General features: G+C 41.8%; 1 pseudogene; it reads right to left on the minus strand.

Annotated features, from left to right (window-relative positions):
* Nucleotides 1-5,548: 5,548 nt before the first annotated feature.
* On the minus strand, nt 5,549-6,781 carry LOC116759157 (annotated as a pseudogene).
* Nucleotides 6,782-17,625: the final 10,844 nt, after the last annotated feature.

A 17,625-nucleotide genomic window follows, 5' to 3' on the forward strand; every position in this document is an offset into this window, starting at 1 on the left:
TTGGTTGGACTCTGAAAAGTAGCATTGCTTCTTTGCCAGCCTTGTAATTTCACTTCAAAAACGGTGACTTACACATGGCCAAACACGATAAACTCTCTGCACTGACAGGAATATCTCTTAGTTGATTAAAAAAAAGGATGTGTTGGGCTTCCCTGGTGGCGCAGTGGTTGAGAGTCCGCCTGCCGATGCAGGGGACACGGGTTCCTGCCCCAGTCCGGGAAGATCCCACATGCCACGGATTGGCTGGGCCCGTGAGCCATGGCCGTTGAGCCTGCGCGTCCGGAGCCTGTGCTCCACAACTGGAGCGGCCACAACAGTGAGAGGCCCGTGTACCGCAAAAAAAAAAAAAAAAAAAGGATGTGTTTACTCAGGGCTCTGTTAATAAAGATAGATTTCATCGAGCTGATTTTGATTCAGTATTATTAATCAAGGGTTTTATTTCCATGTAGGCAATTTCACAAGTCACAGAATTGATATTTGCAGTTTTGAGCATTTACTTTATGCCATACCATCTCAGACCGGTTTAGTGTGGAGGGACTGGAGGCCAAAAGCAATACTGAATGTTTGCTGTCAGTAGCCTGTTTGCTCACTATACTTACATCTATAGAAACATACATATGAATATATTCATACTCCTGAGAAATTATCATAGATCAGAGCTTCCCAAATGGAGACTATTTTGCCACCCAGGAGGCATGTGTCAATATCTGGAGATATTTTTGTTTGTCACAACTGGGTAAGAGAGGGTGCTACTGGCATCTATGAGGTAGAGGACATGGATGGTGCTAAACAGTCTGCAATGCATAGAACAGGCCCTCACAACAGAGACTGACGTGGTCTCAAATGCCTCAAATGTCAATAGCGTCATGGGGTAGAAACACTGCTATTCACACACACACACACGCACACACGCACACACGCACACACGCACACACACAGGATACATGAAACAAGCTGATCATCATGGCCACATACTGTTGCTCAGAAAAGTAGCTCAAGTAAGTTGCATCTTACAAAATGTTAATGTATCAAGGTTTAATCTTAAGCATGGTATGTGGTGAAGCGTCCCAATTTTCAGACACATGCTCAGGCGACCTCAAAACCAGTACCAGTGCTGGACACTGTTTCTTGTATGTTGTAACTAAACGTGTGGTTTGCTGAACTGCGATGAATGTATCTTGCTGCAATACATATCTATTTGGGAAAGTCACCATACTTCCACTCAGCAAGACTTGCTAGACGGTACAACCCTAAACGATGCATGACAGCCTGTTTACATTGTGCACATGCTCTGTCTGGATGGCTAACCATATTGTCTGGAGCATAGTTTCAGACCCATTCAGTAAAGTCTTCTGGATGCTGCATAAGAGCATAGGCTTGCTTTGTTTTTGTTTTGTATTATTAAACATGTGCCCAGGAAAACATTTACCACCCAGAAGAGATCAAATCCAAGATAACACACCCTCTGGTAGGAAAAAAAAAAAAAAAAGGAAAAGAGAAAGAAAGATGAATTCAAAAAGATTTGAGATATCAAGATTGCACAGAATCTTTTATCATAATTGGTATATCTGTCTTCTTTAGCTTAAAGATGATTTTTTTCCCTAACTGCATGTTTTCTTACTTCTCATCACTTTTCCTCCTAGATTGTCCTATCTTATCCTTCAACTAGCAAACATTCACCTAAAATACCTGATATACTCCATAAAATTATTCCTACAAATAATAGTGGAAGTAGTTGAGGGAATTACTAGGCACTGGTATTGCAGAAGAGAACTGTCCAATAGGACTCTCTGCTCTGCAGGAAATTCTCTTCTGCACCCACCAACACAGTCACAACTAGTAGCACGTGCCTACTGAGACCTAGAAATGTGGTCAGTGTACCTAAGGAAAAAATCGTTCAATTTTATTTTATTTAACTTTGACTAGGAGCTAGTGTATCGAAGAGTGCAATTCTAGAATACCGATGACTCAAAGAAATTGAGGTTACAGGGAACAGATAAAACCGGTTTGAACAGAAGGACAGAAGAAATACTAAGACAAAAAAGGAAAATGATTATGATGAATCAATGCCTATAAGAGTTTAATCTTCTTTTGACATTTAGGTTTCTTTGACATTTACATTACATGGCTTTATTGGAGGTAGAAATGTCTTATCTAATTTTTCAGCAACTTGATGTGACTTATTTTTGCTTTGGGGCAATTCTAAGAATTTAGAAACTTCAGATTTGGCTGAAACATTCCTGTCATTGATTTATAGTAAAAGAAAACGAACTACATGTTTTATGAGATTTAAAGATCTTTTTGATAGAGGAACAGAACACATGGACATTTGGATAGATGAAAGGGAGAAGTCTGCTATTTAGCACTCCAGAGGAGAGATGGCTGCCAGACAGGGACACAGAAGAACTGCCCTCTCTACCACCCCAGCAGGTATCAGCAAGCTATAGCTGTAGGGGATAAAGGGGAGAGAGTCAGCGAGGTTCGGAGGGATCCCTGTGGGTTGGCTAATTTGGATGATTTTTCAGGCTCAGGGCATAGGGACGGTCCTCAGTTTTGTCTGGTTCCTGACCCTGAAGCAGTTAGCATGGATGCACCGTGATCCTGAATGTGAGAGCCTGATAAGGGAGGTGGCTGGATTGTGGACTTAATCAGCCACTCAAGAAGCAGAACTGACCAGCTTTTAGTCAGGTCCTGAAAACTGGGTCAAGACAGCGCAAAAACAAACCTCTCTTACAGTTGACCTCTTGTTGTCTTGGCATCCGTTTTGAGTTCAATTATCTGAAGAATTCCAGTAGCCCAAGTAGTAGAGGAGACTTTTACAGAGTGGCATATAAATGCCCCTAAACTGCCTAGGAAAACATTTTATTATGGCAGTCAGAAGGAGGGAGACAAGTAGAAGTATAAATAGGTCAACCGTATCCAAGTTTACTGTTTATATGGCAAAAACAGATCTGAAGTTTGGGGGTCTCTAACAAGATCATGGTGGACTTGTAAGGTGTGTGACAGTATGAATTATATAGTTTTCGATAATAATATCTTGGTGTATCCCTTGAGTCAAGGTGGTAGGTACAGCAGTTTTGTTGATGGAGAGTGTGAACTGCTAGTTCAGCAAGGTATAGGTGAGTCGTACTTGTTTGTAGCCATGGGGAAGGGGTGGTTTTGGTGGTCGTAGACACAGGGTGGGCACTTGTGGGGGGCAAGGTAGAGCGAGAAGGGAAGTAGGAGTAGGCCCTGGGGAGTGGGAGGTCCAACTGAAGGGTGGACCAATGTGAGGAAGTTACCTACCTGGGGAAGAACTAATTTCCATTAATTTTTTAATAGCACAGAGAGCAGTAACCTTTATAAGATTTCCCTTTAGGTATGCAAGTATAGCTATAGAACAAGGAGCATACCACAAGCTAAGTAAACAGCAAACGCAGGAAATACAGAATCCCTAACGTCCAACAAAAAAAAACAACAATAACTGTTTCATGTCAGCATCTTAGGAGAGGCAACTGGTGGGTGTGGCTGGTATGGTGGTCTCAGTGTCCAGGGAGTAGTTGTTTCTGTCACAGGGTGCAAAGTCATTTCCAGTGGTGCAGTCTTTGGCCCAAGTAGTGTCATCAAGGGTGATACCTTCTCAAGAACAAGCTCCTGGTCCAGGGCAATGTGGTTTGGGATATGGCACTGGGGGTATCCTTTATAAGTGGATACCCACTCAAGTCAACATGGGTTTTGTTTTTGTGGCTCTGTGGTATTATAACAAGACTGAGCTTCTTGTAAAATATCAAGGTGATTTTGGTCCTGGGAGCTCGACTTATAAATATCTTTCAAACAAAGGCTTCGTGGGTGCACAACTAGCAAAGATGACGCTTGCCTCAACGAAGTTGCTATCATTGAACCGAAGCACCAGAACCCAACTGACATAATTAAATCCCTGATTAAGGGTGGCCAAATCTAAAAGCTCCCAACTGTCCAAGTTTCTGTCCAGATGGGTGATGAGAGGGATTCTACTGCAGATAGGTTTTTAAATCACATGGCCTATTTGGGGTGCATCTTGTTAATAGGATGGTATGTTTGTCAATTAAAATATCTGTGGCTGAGCTTTGACCTCCAGCATAGCCTATAGGCAGGCCCTCCAATTTAGGCAATTACCATGGGCCCTCTGCCTCAGTTGTTGGCTTGGTTGGTAATGGACAAGCCAGTGAAGACTTCAGGTTGTAGGGGTGTGGGCTCCAGGATCTGCTAAGTTTGGTTAAAACGATGGTTTACTTGGAGTGTTGGAGCCTCTGGACTTCAAACTAATGAACGCATCCAGACCAATAGCAATGAGACCAACAAAATAGTGTGTGGCTGCACTTGATAGACCTTTGCTGTTTAATGTCAATTCTTCTCTGGCTTGTATTATTACCCATGAAGGCTTGTCTGGCTTCATCATTATGGGATATGGTGTTGATTTTATTATTATCTACTAATATTATCTCCATTTTTATTTACCAAGTCCAGTTTCCTAGCTCCCTAGCAGCCCACACTGTCTGAGGGAATAGTCCGGGAAAAATAATTTTAATTTTCTGGAGGGAATCAGATGGAGAGCCAGGATTAATTATCTATCCCTTATAACCTGAATACTGATGAAGATTTTTTGAGTGGTAGAAGTTTAGGCTCAAATGAGTCACATGTCAGATGGGCAGGTTCCTGGCCCATGGGACAGTCTATGGTTAATGGGTCCCAGAAGATTATGTACCCTACATCTGGCCTCCAGCGCTATGGGGGTGGAATGGCAAATTTTCTGACTCTTGGGCCCTGTCCTTTATCATGGACATACCAGTTAGGAGATGGAAAGCAGCGCCATACCGCTGAGCATCAGTTATGATGGTGGCAATGCCACCCATACAGTCTATGAAGTTTCACTGCTGTTCCATCAGTTGATCCCAAGGGACTCCCCAGGTAGCTAAGGTAACTGGGAGAAGGGCAACCTCATCCTGCAGCCTGGCATCTGGCAAGAAACTGAGGAGAGGAGAGACAAACCCCTCCTCCAGGTGGAATATTCCAGAAGGCCCAGGTCTGGTTCCATTCTTTATCAAGGAGGTCTAAGTAGAGGTGCTCAGATTGAGGGGTGCTGCATTTATGACCCAAGGCATAATGGGCAACTGGGTATAGAAAGTCACAGGCTCAAGGATCCATCAGAACCACAATTTCTAGGAAAGACCAGTATGTGGCCAGTGATTTTGCTCTAATGGTGTACAGCACAGAGCCAAGGTTACTTTCTATCATCAGAAGCCCAAAGGCAACCTATGGCCTTCATAAGAGTCCTGAGACTCCTGGAGGTATGAGAAGAGGTTGCTAAAACTTCTGTAGTGAAGGAGCCTCTGAGGAGAGTAACACGAGTGCCTGTCAATTTTTTTTTCTAAATCAATGTTTTTAATAAAGGGAAATGTGCTTCTGAGAGAAAGTAACTGAGCTTGTTGGTCTGTAGTCCTTTCAACACTACAACCTGATTATTTAGCTGAGAGTAATTACTGAGATCAATACCATTCAGTAACTCTCTGTATTTAGGCAAAAAGAAGCCTCACTGGTGTTTCCTTTTAGAAGAGATACATCCACTGAGATGAAAGGCCCAACTTGATTTTTCATGAGACGCTTTTACTTTGATTTTCATTTTCTTCATGTCGGCATGCCTTGTGGGACTGTGTTTTATTGCAAACCTTTTGCACCAGCCAGCATATTCACACATAAATGGGTGCTTTTCCTCAGGCAGAGAGAAAATATGGCTCTTGAGACCAAGCATGTTGCACAGCCACGATGGTCTTCTCTTGGACACTGACACACATTCCTTTCCGGGACACGAGTTTTCACGTGTTGCTTACCCTCACCTCTCTGCTTGAATGTTTTCTGGCATACTTCACATGTTATTTTCTTTATAGCGGGTTTCTCTCAAATGTTTTTGCCACAATGAACATCCCTTTTGACATAACGTGGCTCTCGTAGACTTTTCTTCTCATCGTTTCAGACTGCCGGGTGAAACAAAGTGCTTGCCATTTCTTTCAGGGTTTCACTTGAACAGTGATTCATTTTTCTGCTGGCACTGATGGATTTCTAGCTGCTGATGTTCTTAAAGGTTTCTTACAACCTTCAAACTGGCATACGTATTGTTTTTGCTGATTTTCATGTTTGCACTCAAAATGCTTCTTCAAGCTTGATTTTGTTGAATTTTTATTTTTTTATTATTATTTTTTTTTGCGGTACGTGGGCCTCTCACTGTCGTGGCCTCTCCCGTTGTGGAGCACAGGCTCCGGATGCGCAGGCTCAGCGGCCATGGCCCACGGGCCCAGCCGCTCCACGGCATGTGGGATCTTCCCGGACCGGAGCACGAACCCGCGTCCCCTGCATCGGCAGGCGGACGCTCAACCACTGCGCCACCAGGGAAGCCCTGAATTTTTATTTTTAAAAATGTTTTTGGCCTCACAGCGCAGCTTGTGGGATCCTAGTTCCCTAACCATGGACTGAACCTAGGCCCTCGGCAGTGAGAGCACAGAGACCTAACCACTGGAGCACCAGGGAATTCCCTTGTGTTGAATTTTTAATCACAACCACTCTCGGAAGAATAAATAGCTGTTCTCCCATGTGGATCAGGATGTGGCATCTCCCAGGGTAGTCCCTGGTGATGGCTTGGCTACACTCTTCATTATCACAAACCCATGCCCTCTCCCCATGTGCTTGCACAGGTGCATATCTAGCTTTCAGGCCTACTGCGATTGGCTCTGGAGTCTGGTAAGGAGCAAAAGAACCTCCTGGGGACCATGGGGAGTGGGGGAGGGAGCAAGGGCAGGGGTGGGGTGGGGCTGGGCTACTGCCTATCCCAGTGAACAACATCTGCATAGAACACGTCAGTGACGGGCAGGAAGGACACTGCCCCCGAAATCAAAGCCAGGCACCCCAGGGAGCACCGTGCAGGGCCAAGAAGACAATCACACGTGTGGCCCCTTGTGGTCACCATGTTCAGGCAGCCAAGACTCTGGCCAGAGTGAACCACTCTGGACCAACCCCACATACTACCCAGGTGTACATTCTGGAATGTTTCCCCGTGGGGCCTATCGATGTTAATTTGGACCAGTTTTATAGCCTTTTGTTGGAGGGGGCCCCATTCAAGGCAGGCTGATTAGTAAGTAACAGTATCAGAGTAAGTAGAATCTCTACACAAGGACTATATTGGCTCCAGAATGCAACATTGACTAAACGATGCTGGAGTTTTATGTCCTTAATGAGTGTGTTAACAAACGTCCTTAAAGGAGGATATCATCGCTGGAATATCATATCCGTGCTGATGGAGAACAGTGGATGCAGTTAGATGTTGTCTGCAGAGATTGTGTACAATTGCAAAGAGGTCCTTACTCTAGAAGGTGGCTGGAAAAGGTGCATTGCTTCCCTTGGGGGCGAAGGCAAACTGATGCTGAGAAGCTGTTAAAATAGGCACTGAAGAGAACATATTAGCCAAACCTTTTACTATCAAAATATTTACTGGTTGTTAATTGGATGACATCAGTAATTTTAATAATAACGGGTATTGGGAATGGGGACCTTAATGGATGGGACCATAGTATTAAAGTTGCAGGAATCCACTGTGAGGCATTATTCTTTTTTTTTTTTTCCTTCAATTTTTGAAGCTTTAAGAACAGGCGAATTTGCCTATTAAATGGAGAGGCGGTGGACATAATCACCCCTTTATTAATTAGGTCTTATATGAAGTTTGAGTTCTTGAAGGCCCTGTTTTAACTTAAATTGGACCACTTTAATATTTTAACTGGGTCTTTTTCTGTCAAGCCAGTTTCTAAGTGCCAAAGACTTTACTTAGCTTCAATTTATTACTCATTATTTCAGAGTGTCTATTTCCAATATAGAATATTTTAGGGCAATAGATATTACGACTATGGGAAACTTAGTCGGGACTCTAACATAAAATAAGGAATACCCTTTTTTCCTGTATTTTATGTTTAGTTACTCTCCTAGGGTTATAGGGAGTTCCATGTTTAAATTTAGTAGGATCTTCTGATAAAACTGTAATATGGGATCCAGTATGATTAAATCTATGAAGCTTTGTCAACTGGTGCATTTTAGCAGTTGTTAAAGTTAATTTAGCACCTATGCTGTAGAGGCAGAAAAGGCAATCAGCACCCTTTTTATCTTTTTGTCATAGAAATTATTTTAGTAAATTTTGGATTTTCAATTGTTTTAAGTTATGGACCTTTGTTTAAAAAATATTATACACACACACATATATAATTCATTTTTTATTTTCTCCCTCTGTATCTAGGTTTTTTTCCTTTCATTCCATTATTTTCCCTCTGTTTTGGGCTTCTAGGCACCTATGCCTGTGTTTTCAGTTTGTCTCTGTCTGATCACTCAGTGTAAAGCATGTAGGTGGTTATAGGAAACGAGGGGTAGGGGCTCATGGCCTGCCTTTAGGCAGCCGGCTCTTACTCCAGGCCTTCCCAGTCCACCCCTAGAGGACTAGGGTTTGCAGCCTCTCCTTGGGACAGTGCAGTAAGACCCAGTGTCAGAAGTATCAGTCCCTTCGCATGTTATGTTGGGGCGCTTACTAAGGCCCAAGCACAATGGTTAGTGGTCTTGTATTATTTAAGTAATTGGATACCTGGCAGGTGTTCTGAAGGGGGTTGCTGGGATGAAATCTTTGTTTCCTTGAGCCAGAGGGCCCCTCTGGATTACATGTTGGGTGGCTGGTCTTAGAAGGTGCAGCCTGTGATATTCCTGACAGTCTAGGGAGCATAAAGCTCTCTGTGGACAGCAAGGAGATACGCAGCAACAAAGAGAGGTAGGTGCTACCCACACCTGAGCAACATCAAAATGACACCCAGCTGCCATTTCTCTCCCATGGTGGGAGCCCAGCCAACATCTTCCTGCACAGGAGTCCCCTGAAACACACAGACCAACCAGAGTTCTGCCCCAAATAATGATGAAGAAACACCACCACCATCAAGGAGAGTCCCCTGGAATAGGTCTCTGCCAAACACAGACTGTGACTAAAAGCAGAACCACCAAATCTTCCAGCCTGGAAAGCACAGCTCAAGTAGCCTCAGGCTGCAAGACCAAAGCCCAAGCTCAAATTCCATCCCAAACTGCTCTCCCTGTGGTCTAGAGCCAATTAGTGAGCCAAGAGCAGTCTCGAAAGAAGTTATCCAAGAGTCAGTAGTTGTGGCCATAGTGCCAACTGTATTATAAGACTTTAAGAATTCTTTTGATGGTGGGATACAACACACTGATTCAAGCAGATGAAAGGCTGAATGTTTTGTTACTTAATGCTACTGAGAGAGATGGCCGCTGGGCAGGGCCACACAGGGAATGACACTCAGGGAGGGAGTCACAGCAAACTAGAGTTGTGGGGTGCAGCTTGGTAGGCAGCTTTGGCAAGCAGTGTGGGGTTAGTTAGGTTTTGCAGGCTTCCTGAGGACTGGCTGATTTGAATCATTTAGTGTAGGGCTTATCCCTAGTCTGGTACTTGCAGTGATTAGGGTGATGCCACGTGGCCCAGAGTATGAGCGCCTGGTAAGTGAAGTTAACTTTTCAGAGCACACGGTGGGCTCTAGCAAAGCGCATCCTACACTCAGAGGCCGACAGCAGCCGCACTGAAAGCCTGGCACTGGATAAATATCCAGGTCCCTTCACAATTTATAGGCACCTAGAGATTTAATTTAAAAAATTTGTTTAATGATTGACAAAGGCCTATTTTTTTTTCCATTTCTTGGCACATAAACTGCATGTTTAAATTAGGCACAATTTTCTTAATTACTTTTTTATAAACATGAAATACTGGTTCATTTGACGAGATTCCCGAATTTTCTAAAATTCCAATAAAATACGGAGAAATGATGTCAGCTCTTAAAAACCTCCCATATGAGTGTTCATTTTGAAGCCTTAAGAGAGTTACTGAATTTCACAAAGTGCTATATTTGTAATGAACCTGCTGACTAAGGAAATCTTACCACAGATTAATTCAGCAGGGTTAGGCAAAAATAAAATATCATAGTTTCCCTACTCTTGGTCAGTTTTTAAATGTTTCTAAAAAATTAACAGACACACTCCAATAAATGTAAGTTTTAGGGCTTATAGCAGCCAAATTAATATAGCAACCCAATATAACATTAACAGGCTACTACGATGATTTTATGTAGAGTTGTGCAAAGTAACTTCAATTACATACTTCATACTGCTCAGCAATCCATCTGTGTTAATCTAGAAACTTCATCTCTCAATTTCCCCAATTATTACTTCAATTTTTTTTTCTCTTTCCCTCCTTCCTCTTTCTTTCCTGTTACATTAGAGGCAGTTTTTCTTTTCCTATCTAGGGTAACTCCTCCCATCTGTGTGTTTGGACCCCATTATAATTTTTCAATAGTATTACCCAACTTCCCTTTCCTGAATATTCAACCAAACCTTCTCAACTAGATCTTTTCCATCTATATGGAATCATTCCTACGCCTCTATCCCATATCATCCTTACTTACAGCCCTATCTCTCTGCCATTCCACTGTTAATCTCTTTTAAAAAAATTATGTTTTGCTGTCTTTGTTTTTTCATCTCCTATACATTTACTAACATAATTTATGCCAACACAGCTTTTGTACCATTTATTTATGGAACAATCCTTCCTAAGGTCATCAATGGCCTCCATTTTTTGGCCCCAGGCCAAATCTAGGGGACATTTTTAGTGCTCATTTCATTGATTTCTCGGCAGCATCTGGCACTGCTAACTGTTTACTCTTTCTTGTATTACCCTCTTACTTTAGCTCCCATGATGCAATACTCTTGTACAATGCCAGAATTAAAGTACCTGAGCGAAAGCAACAGCAGTAGGAATTTAAGAAGAAAAGAGATGAAACACATCACCAGCAAACCTGATGACTGTTGCATAGACTATCCACCAAAGTCCCTTCTCCTTTCTTTAGTAGTAACTGGACATAATATGACCAGTTCATTACATTTTTCAGCTTCTCTTGCAGCTCGCTGTGGCCATTTGCTGAAATTCCCCCCAAAGTTAGGTAAGAAGCACTACAATGGTCCTATGAAACTTCCCACATATCCTGCTCTGTGCTCTTACCTGTTTCGTGGGGGCAAGTCGAACATGGCAAAGATATAGTCAGCTCAGATCTCTGAACGACTAAGTGAAGCAGAGATAACCCCCTTTCACTGTCATAAACATACATCTCCTTGGGCTGAAAAATTTTCCCACAGACTTTAATGTACATCAGAAACACCTGGAAAGTTTAACACACATTGCTGGCCCTCTACACCAGAGTTTCTGATTCAGCAGATCTAGAGTGGGGCTCGAGAATCTACTTTCCTGACAATTTTCTTTCTTATACTTTGAGAAGTGCTGTCCTAGACTACTACGCAAAAAGAAACAAAAGTCTTTTATGTCTCTTTTTTCAGCCATTAAATTCGGAGTCTATTGCTAAAGGACTTAAGCTTCCCCTATCTAATTCAGAAATGATTACGGAAACATGATCAAAATTATCTTATTTTCATGCTGGTACGAGTAGCCAATTTGACACAAAATACAACAACCTTGGAAGCACATTGAGTGACTGGGAAATGGGTCAAATTGTCTAAGTTCTCTGTTTTGTCATCTTCCTACAGATTGTCCTATTTCCCCTAAAACTGACCTCCAGCTTCTAGGCCACAATACCGTCCAAAGATGCTCAAATGTGTAAATAATTAAGGAATTAAGGCTTAGAGCAGAAGAAATAGGGAGACAAAAAATGGAGGGGAAAAGGTACTTCACAAAGCAACATGATTGTGAATTTTGAAACTAAAAAATATTTAGAAAAATAAAATTCATTCCAAAATTTATTTGGTATTTTTGGGTGGGAGTATCTGGGGTTGGGGAAAGAATGTGTATGCTATTTGGAACCAGGATACAAATTACAAATGCTCTCCAGAGAGAATGGGTATACTGGAGAGGAGTCAGCAGAAATGGTCAGTGATTCAAATCCTGTAACTGAGCAGATGAGAAACCTTGGACTACTGAGTTCAACCACACGGGGAGTGATCTAGACAAGCCCTAAGATCCCAACCAGATTTGACAATCTGACTCTGTTGCTGAACTGCTTATTTTATAACAGGGAAAAGAATAGATCTTTACCATCCTGCAATGACACATATATAGTAGGCTGAAAGCATTTTTGATGGACAGATATGCTTTTCATGACATTTAACTAGAATAGCGAGAGAATTCCATCCTTAAACCTGACATATTTCAGTTTAAACGCCTTGGATTTTTTTTCTTTTTTGGTGGGGGAATAAAATTTGAAGCTTGAAACGGAAAGTTGAGACATGCTGATTCTTATAATTTCCAAGTAGTACAGGAAAGGGAAGAGAGCTTTCCTTCTTTAAAGACAGTTTGTATGACAGCTTTACTAATATTTAGTGTTTAAATTTGCCTCAGGTTTAGGAGACGCTTTTATTTAATTATCTTCTAAATGTCCTAAGGCCACTTAATGACTGAACATAGGTTTTCCCTTTCCCATTGTGATTCTCCATCTATTTCATATAACCATGATTGAGTTATTTAAATCGACAGTCTCTTTATTGGATGACATTCAAGACACCTTAAATTTTTCAAGAAACCATTCAGACAAAGTAATGACTCCTTTACTCCTTCTCTCCTTAGGTTAAAAGCATAAACCCTAAAGAAACAAAAATATTGGGTTTTTTTTTCACTATTTCTTTTTTTTAAATTTTATTTAGTATTTATTTTTTGGGCTGCACTGAGTCTTTGTTGCTGTGTGCGGGCTTTCTCTAGTTGTGGCTAGTGGGGGCTACTCTTCCTTGTGGTGCGTGGGCTTCTCATTGCGGTGCGTGGGCTTCTCATTGCGGTGGCTTCTCTTGTCGCGGAGCACGGGCTCTAGGTGCGTGGGCTTCGGGAGTTGCTGCACTTGGGTTGAGTAGTTGCGGCACGCGGGCCCTAGAGCATGCGGACTTCAGTAGTCGCAGTGCGTGGGCTCACTGCAACTACGGTGAGTTGCAGTAGTTGGGGCAAGTGGACTCAGTAGTTGTGGCTTGCAGGCTCTAGAGCGCAGGCTCAGTATTTGTGGCTCATGGGTTTAGTTGCTCTGTGGCATGTGGGATCTTCCCGGACCAGGGAACAAACCCATGTCCCCTGCACTGGCAGGCAGATTCTTAACCACTGTGCCACTAGGGAAGTCCCAAATATTGTCTTTGTGTTATCAAAGATACTCTAAATTTTGCTCCTAAAAGTATATCTTATAACTTCTCATCATCCCATGTCTCTCTCCCGTTTGACTATTACATGAGAAAATGGAAAAATTTCCAAGCAAGAACAAAGTGTGGCAAGTTAGGCAAACCAGAAATTGAAACAATAAAATGAGAAAACACCTACCAAGGAAATCTAAAGTTAATCTGATTTTGTAAAGCAGGAAGAGAACTGACAGATGACCACTAAAGTCACTGCACTGTACAATGTATTATAGAAGCACATTCAATGGAAATAAAAGATACGAGAGACTAAATTCTCATGTTAGTGTGATTTCTAAGGATATCAGAGCCCAGAAAACCTGAAAGCAATATGCGAGGTCTGATCTCAAGCCCTAACTGTTCTATCCCACATCTTACGAGATTGACTGGTTTACGGAGTGAACTAAATTTGATGGAAATGTGTTCTGGAAGTCTCTTTATTTTTAAGCAACTATTCCACTTGTCATTCCTTTTTGATCCTTCCCTGCTCCCTGATGGAACATTATACAAGTCTCATAACTTCCAAGTCACTTCTATTTCCTCTTCAATCATTATGACTCACTCTCAGTCAACTTTATTCAAAAGATCAATCCAGTCTAAATCAGAGCTTCAATCTCTAATTCTATTCAAAGCTTGTTTCTCCTCCACAACTCAAGACTGGCCCATGGCTCAAAGTCTTCCTGTGAGAAAAGGCATTTTTACTTATCTTTCACTTTCCTTTATCCTTCTCCTCCTTCCTTTTCTGCTTCCTCTTGTACTGAGGTGAGAAAGGGGGAATTGGAGGAAGAGGGGCAACAGTCTTTCCTTATATTTTTGTAGTCAGGCCTTTGTTGTCTTTCATGACAGCATTCCTATATGTTTGCTCTCTTAGGGCATATGTGTGGACTTTTCAGAGGGCCAGGGGGGGATCTCCACAATGCATAGGATTGTAGTGTGGAAGCTAGGCTCTGGGGACTCTTGTTGGCAGCTTCCCTCTTTCACGGGGCACATTTAAGAAGACTTGAGCTGGGCTACTCTATTCTGCATCCATTGGCCTATGAACCCTTGTCATTTCCAACAGCAGGAATGCAAGCCACTTCACCCCCTCAGGTCTCTCTGCAATGGTGGACTGTTCTACCTTTTCTCCTACCCACAGAAGACTCCAGGCAATAAACAGGCCTAAGTCTTCATGTACATGAATGCTTCCCCTCTGCCCGGATTCCATTAAGCAATGTCTCACGTTCAACTACAAGGGAAGTTGCAAGATGAGGCTGAGGTTTTATGCCTCTTAAAGCATTCAACCATGGTGTGCTGTAGTCTGCTTTTCTTAGAGACACTGCCAGTCTCTGTACGCTTTTCTTAGGTCACCTTCCCTTGGGAGGGAAAGAGTCTCCATGTCCCAGTATTCTCTTCTGAGCTCCCAGCTCAACAACCCAGATGAATCCCCTGTCTCCATAAACTCTTCTAGACCTTATTTAGGCTGAATGGGATGTGAGCGTGAAGGTCAACAGAACCGTGTTAAGTGAATATGAAGAAGCATATGGCACAGCACCTTCTATTTTATCAAAGCAACAGGGAAGGGTCAGAGGGGAGGCAAGTCCATTTAAGACAAGGGATCTGATTTGAGGATGACACACCAAAAATAAGCCACATGGACTACGATCACTGCCCTCACTTACCTCCAGAAAAGAGGACTGGGTGCTGTGCATCCGCTTGATGGCCTCCTCTAAAGAATTATCGTCACGTTATATATACGACCAAATGTAAAACCGATAGCTAGTGGGAAGCAGTCACATAGCAAGGGAGATCAGCTCAGTGCTTTGCGCCCACCTACAGGGGTGGGATAGGGAGGGTGGGAGGGAGACGCAAGAGGGAAGAGATATGGGGATATATGTGTATGTATAGCTGACTCACTTTGTTATACAGCAGAAACTAACACACCATTGTAAAGAAATTATACTCCAATAAAGATGTTAAAAAAAAAGAGAATTATTGTCACAGAATTTTCAGCTGTTTTACCCCACTAATACTGATACTCAATCATTCTAAGCCTACAGCACTAGACTTTGGAATGATCTCATACCCCAGTAAGCACTGTCATTGCTGCACAATCTTGCTAGAATTACCTTGTTGACAGTGTTAGGTCCGTTTTGCAGAGAAGGAAGCAGAGAACTTCTGGGCTGACGAGTGCTATCGGAGGTCTAATTCATGAAGGGCTGCTGGTCCGCTGGAGCAGGTGGTCTCTGTTGCGGAAGAAGTGTATTTGATGCTGAGTTTGTGAAAACCTACAACGAATAAATATTTCCCCATCAAAAAACCCCAGCAAAACAAAACCACACACTTACTGTGCCATCTTTTTTTAAGTACTGTAAGAATTACTTCTAACTACTTGACACTCTAAAACAGGGGAGCAATTCCTGCCTACAATGATAAACTCTGGAGCACGATCTGAGAGCACAGAAATAGAACACTTAACTTTCCGTTACCGAGGTGTCGTGATATTGGACAAGTTACCTAACCTTTACCTGAGTTCCCCAGCTGGGCTGCTGTATTAATGTCCTAGGAGCGCTATAAGAAACTACCGCCAATTTGGTGGCTTAAAACAATGCAAAGTTATTCTCTTACTGCTTTGGATGCCAGAAGTCTCAAATCAGTTTCCCTGGGCTAAAGTCATGGTGTTGACAGGGCTCATTCCTTCTAGAGGCTCTAGGGGAGTATTCATTTGTTTGCCTTTTCTAGCTTCTAGAGGTCAGCTGCATTCATAGGCCTCACATCACTGCAACCTCTTGTTTCCGAAGTAGTATCTGCCTCCTCTCTGATCTCCTGCTTCCCTCTTTTAAGACCCCTTCAAAGACGGACTACAGCCCACCTGGATGATCCAACTTAGTCTCCTCATCTCAAGATCCTTAGCTAAATCACATGTATAAGGTCTCTTTTTGTTACCAGGTATCATTTACAAGTTCTGAGGACTAGGATGTGGATATTTAGGAGGCCAACATTCAGCCTACGACAGTTGCTTTAAGGATTAAATTAGATAATATGCATAAAGTACCCACCGTGATGTCTGGCACATATTAACACTCAGCTCAATGTAGGAGCTCAATTAATGTTTATCAAGTGAATTAAGGGGATGTATAAATCTCATGTGTTCACTTTCTTCCTTCTACCTCCTCATCCTGTTTAGTAGGTTGTATGATTTTGGTTAAGATACCCGATCACTAAAGAGTCCCTGCTGCCTCATCTGTAGAACTAGATATACTTATAACACTCCCTCTAGAAATATAATGATGGATAAGACTGACTTGGCATCTGCCATCCTTAAGTTTAGAAGTTCACATTCTCTTCAAGGGAGCAGACAATAAAATCATTTTATATACAATATTATGATATATATTTATAGATATATGATATTAATTAGTGCCATTAAAGAACTCAGGCAGGGAAGGAGAGATAAAATACTGGGGGAGGGCAGGATCATGGACAGTCCACGCTCTCCATGTATACAGCACTGTCAAATGTCACCTCCATAAAGGACTTGATTGACCACATGATCTAAAACAGGGTCACTGCCCCCCTACCTAGCTTTCTCTCTCTTTTTGCCTGAATTAAATTTTATGGCACTAATTACTCTCTCAAATTATATGTATTTATTTTATTTATTATTTTATTGTCTGCTCCCTCTAGAACAATATGAGCTTCGGGACAAGGGGGGTTAATTCTGCCTTGTTCATCATTATACTCCTAGAAGAGACTGATAAGAGTAGGAGCTCAATTAATGTTTATCAAGTGCATTAAGGGGATGTATAAATCTCATTAAATACTAACACTAATTCTATTTAATTAGTTTGAGAAACAGTGGTAGATACACAGTTGTTTCATATCTAACTGGTAAGATAAACAAATACATTTTTGAATATGTGTATCATCTACCCAAAGGTTGTAGTAAAAATGGTGAAGTCCTGTGACTGTTTATCAGAAACTTCTATTTTTTTCTTTATAACATCTATGACAGAGGATAAATGATAATCTGTATACAACATTTATTTTAAAGACCACGAATATATAACTTATCTTTTTACCACTTAACTTGAAGAAAGTTGTTGAAAATGTTTCTCTCATAATCATTTTCTGAAAATTGAGTAACTATAGGATGCATGCAGGAGAGAGATTATTTTCTCATACACAGGGAAGAAGTATACGGTACTACAAACATGCATGTAGATCTCTAATAATTATGAAAATAGGAAAATATTTCAATTCCAGTTGGACTTCATATTTTAATCTGTGGTATTTTTATGTTCAATGAATATAGATAAAGTCATAAAAACACGTTTCTTAAAATGAAAGCAATGACAGCCTTTAAATAACAACAGTAGTCTAACTATGATGCACTTTCAA

Source organism: Phocoena sinus, chromosome 9, assembly GCF_008692025.1.
Source record: "Phocoena sinus isolate mPhoSin1 chromosome 9, mPhoSin1.pri, whole genome shotgun sequence".
Lineage (NCBI taxonomy): Eukaryota > Metazoa > Chordata > Mammalia > Artiodactyla > Phocoenidae > Phocoena > Phocoena sinus.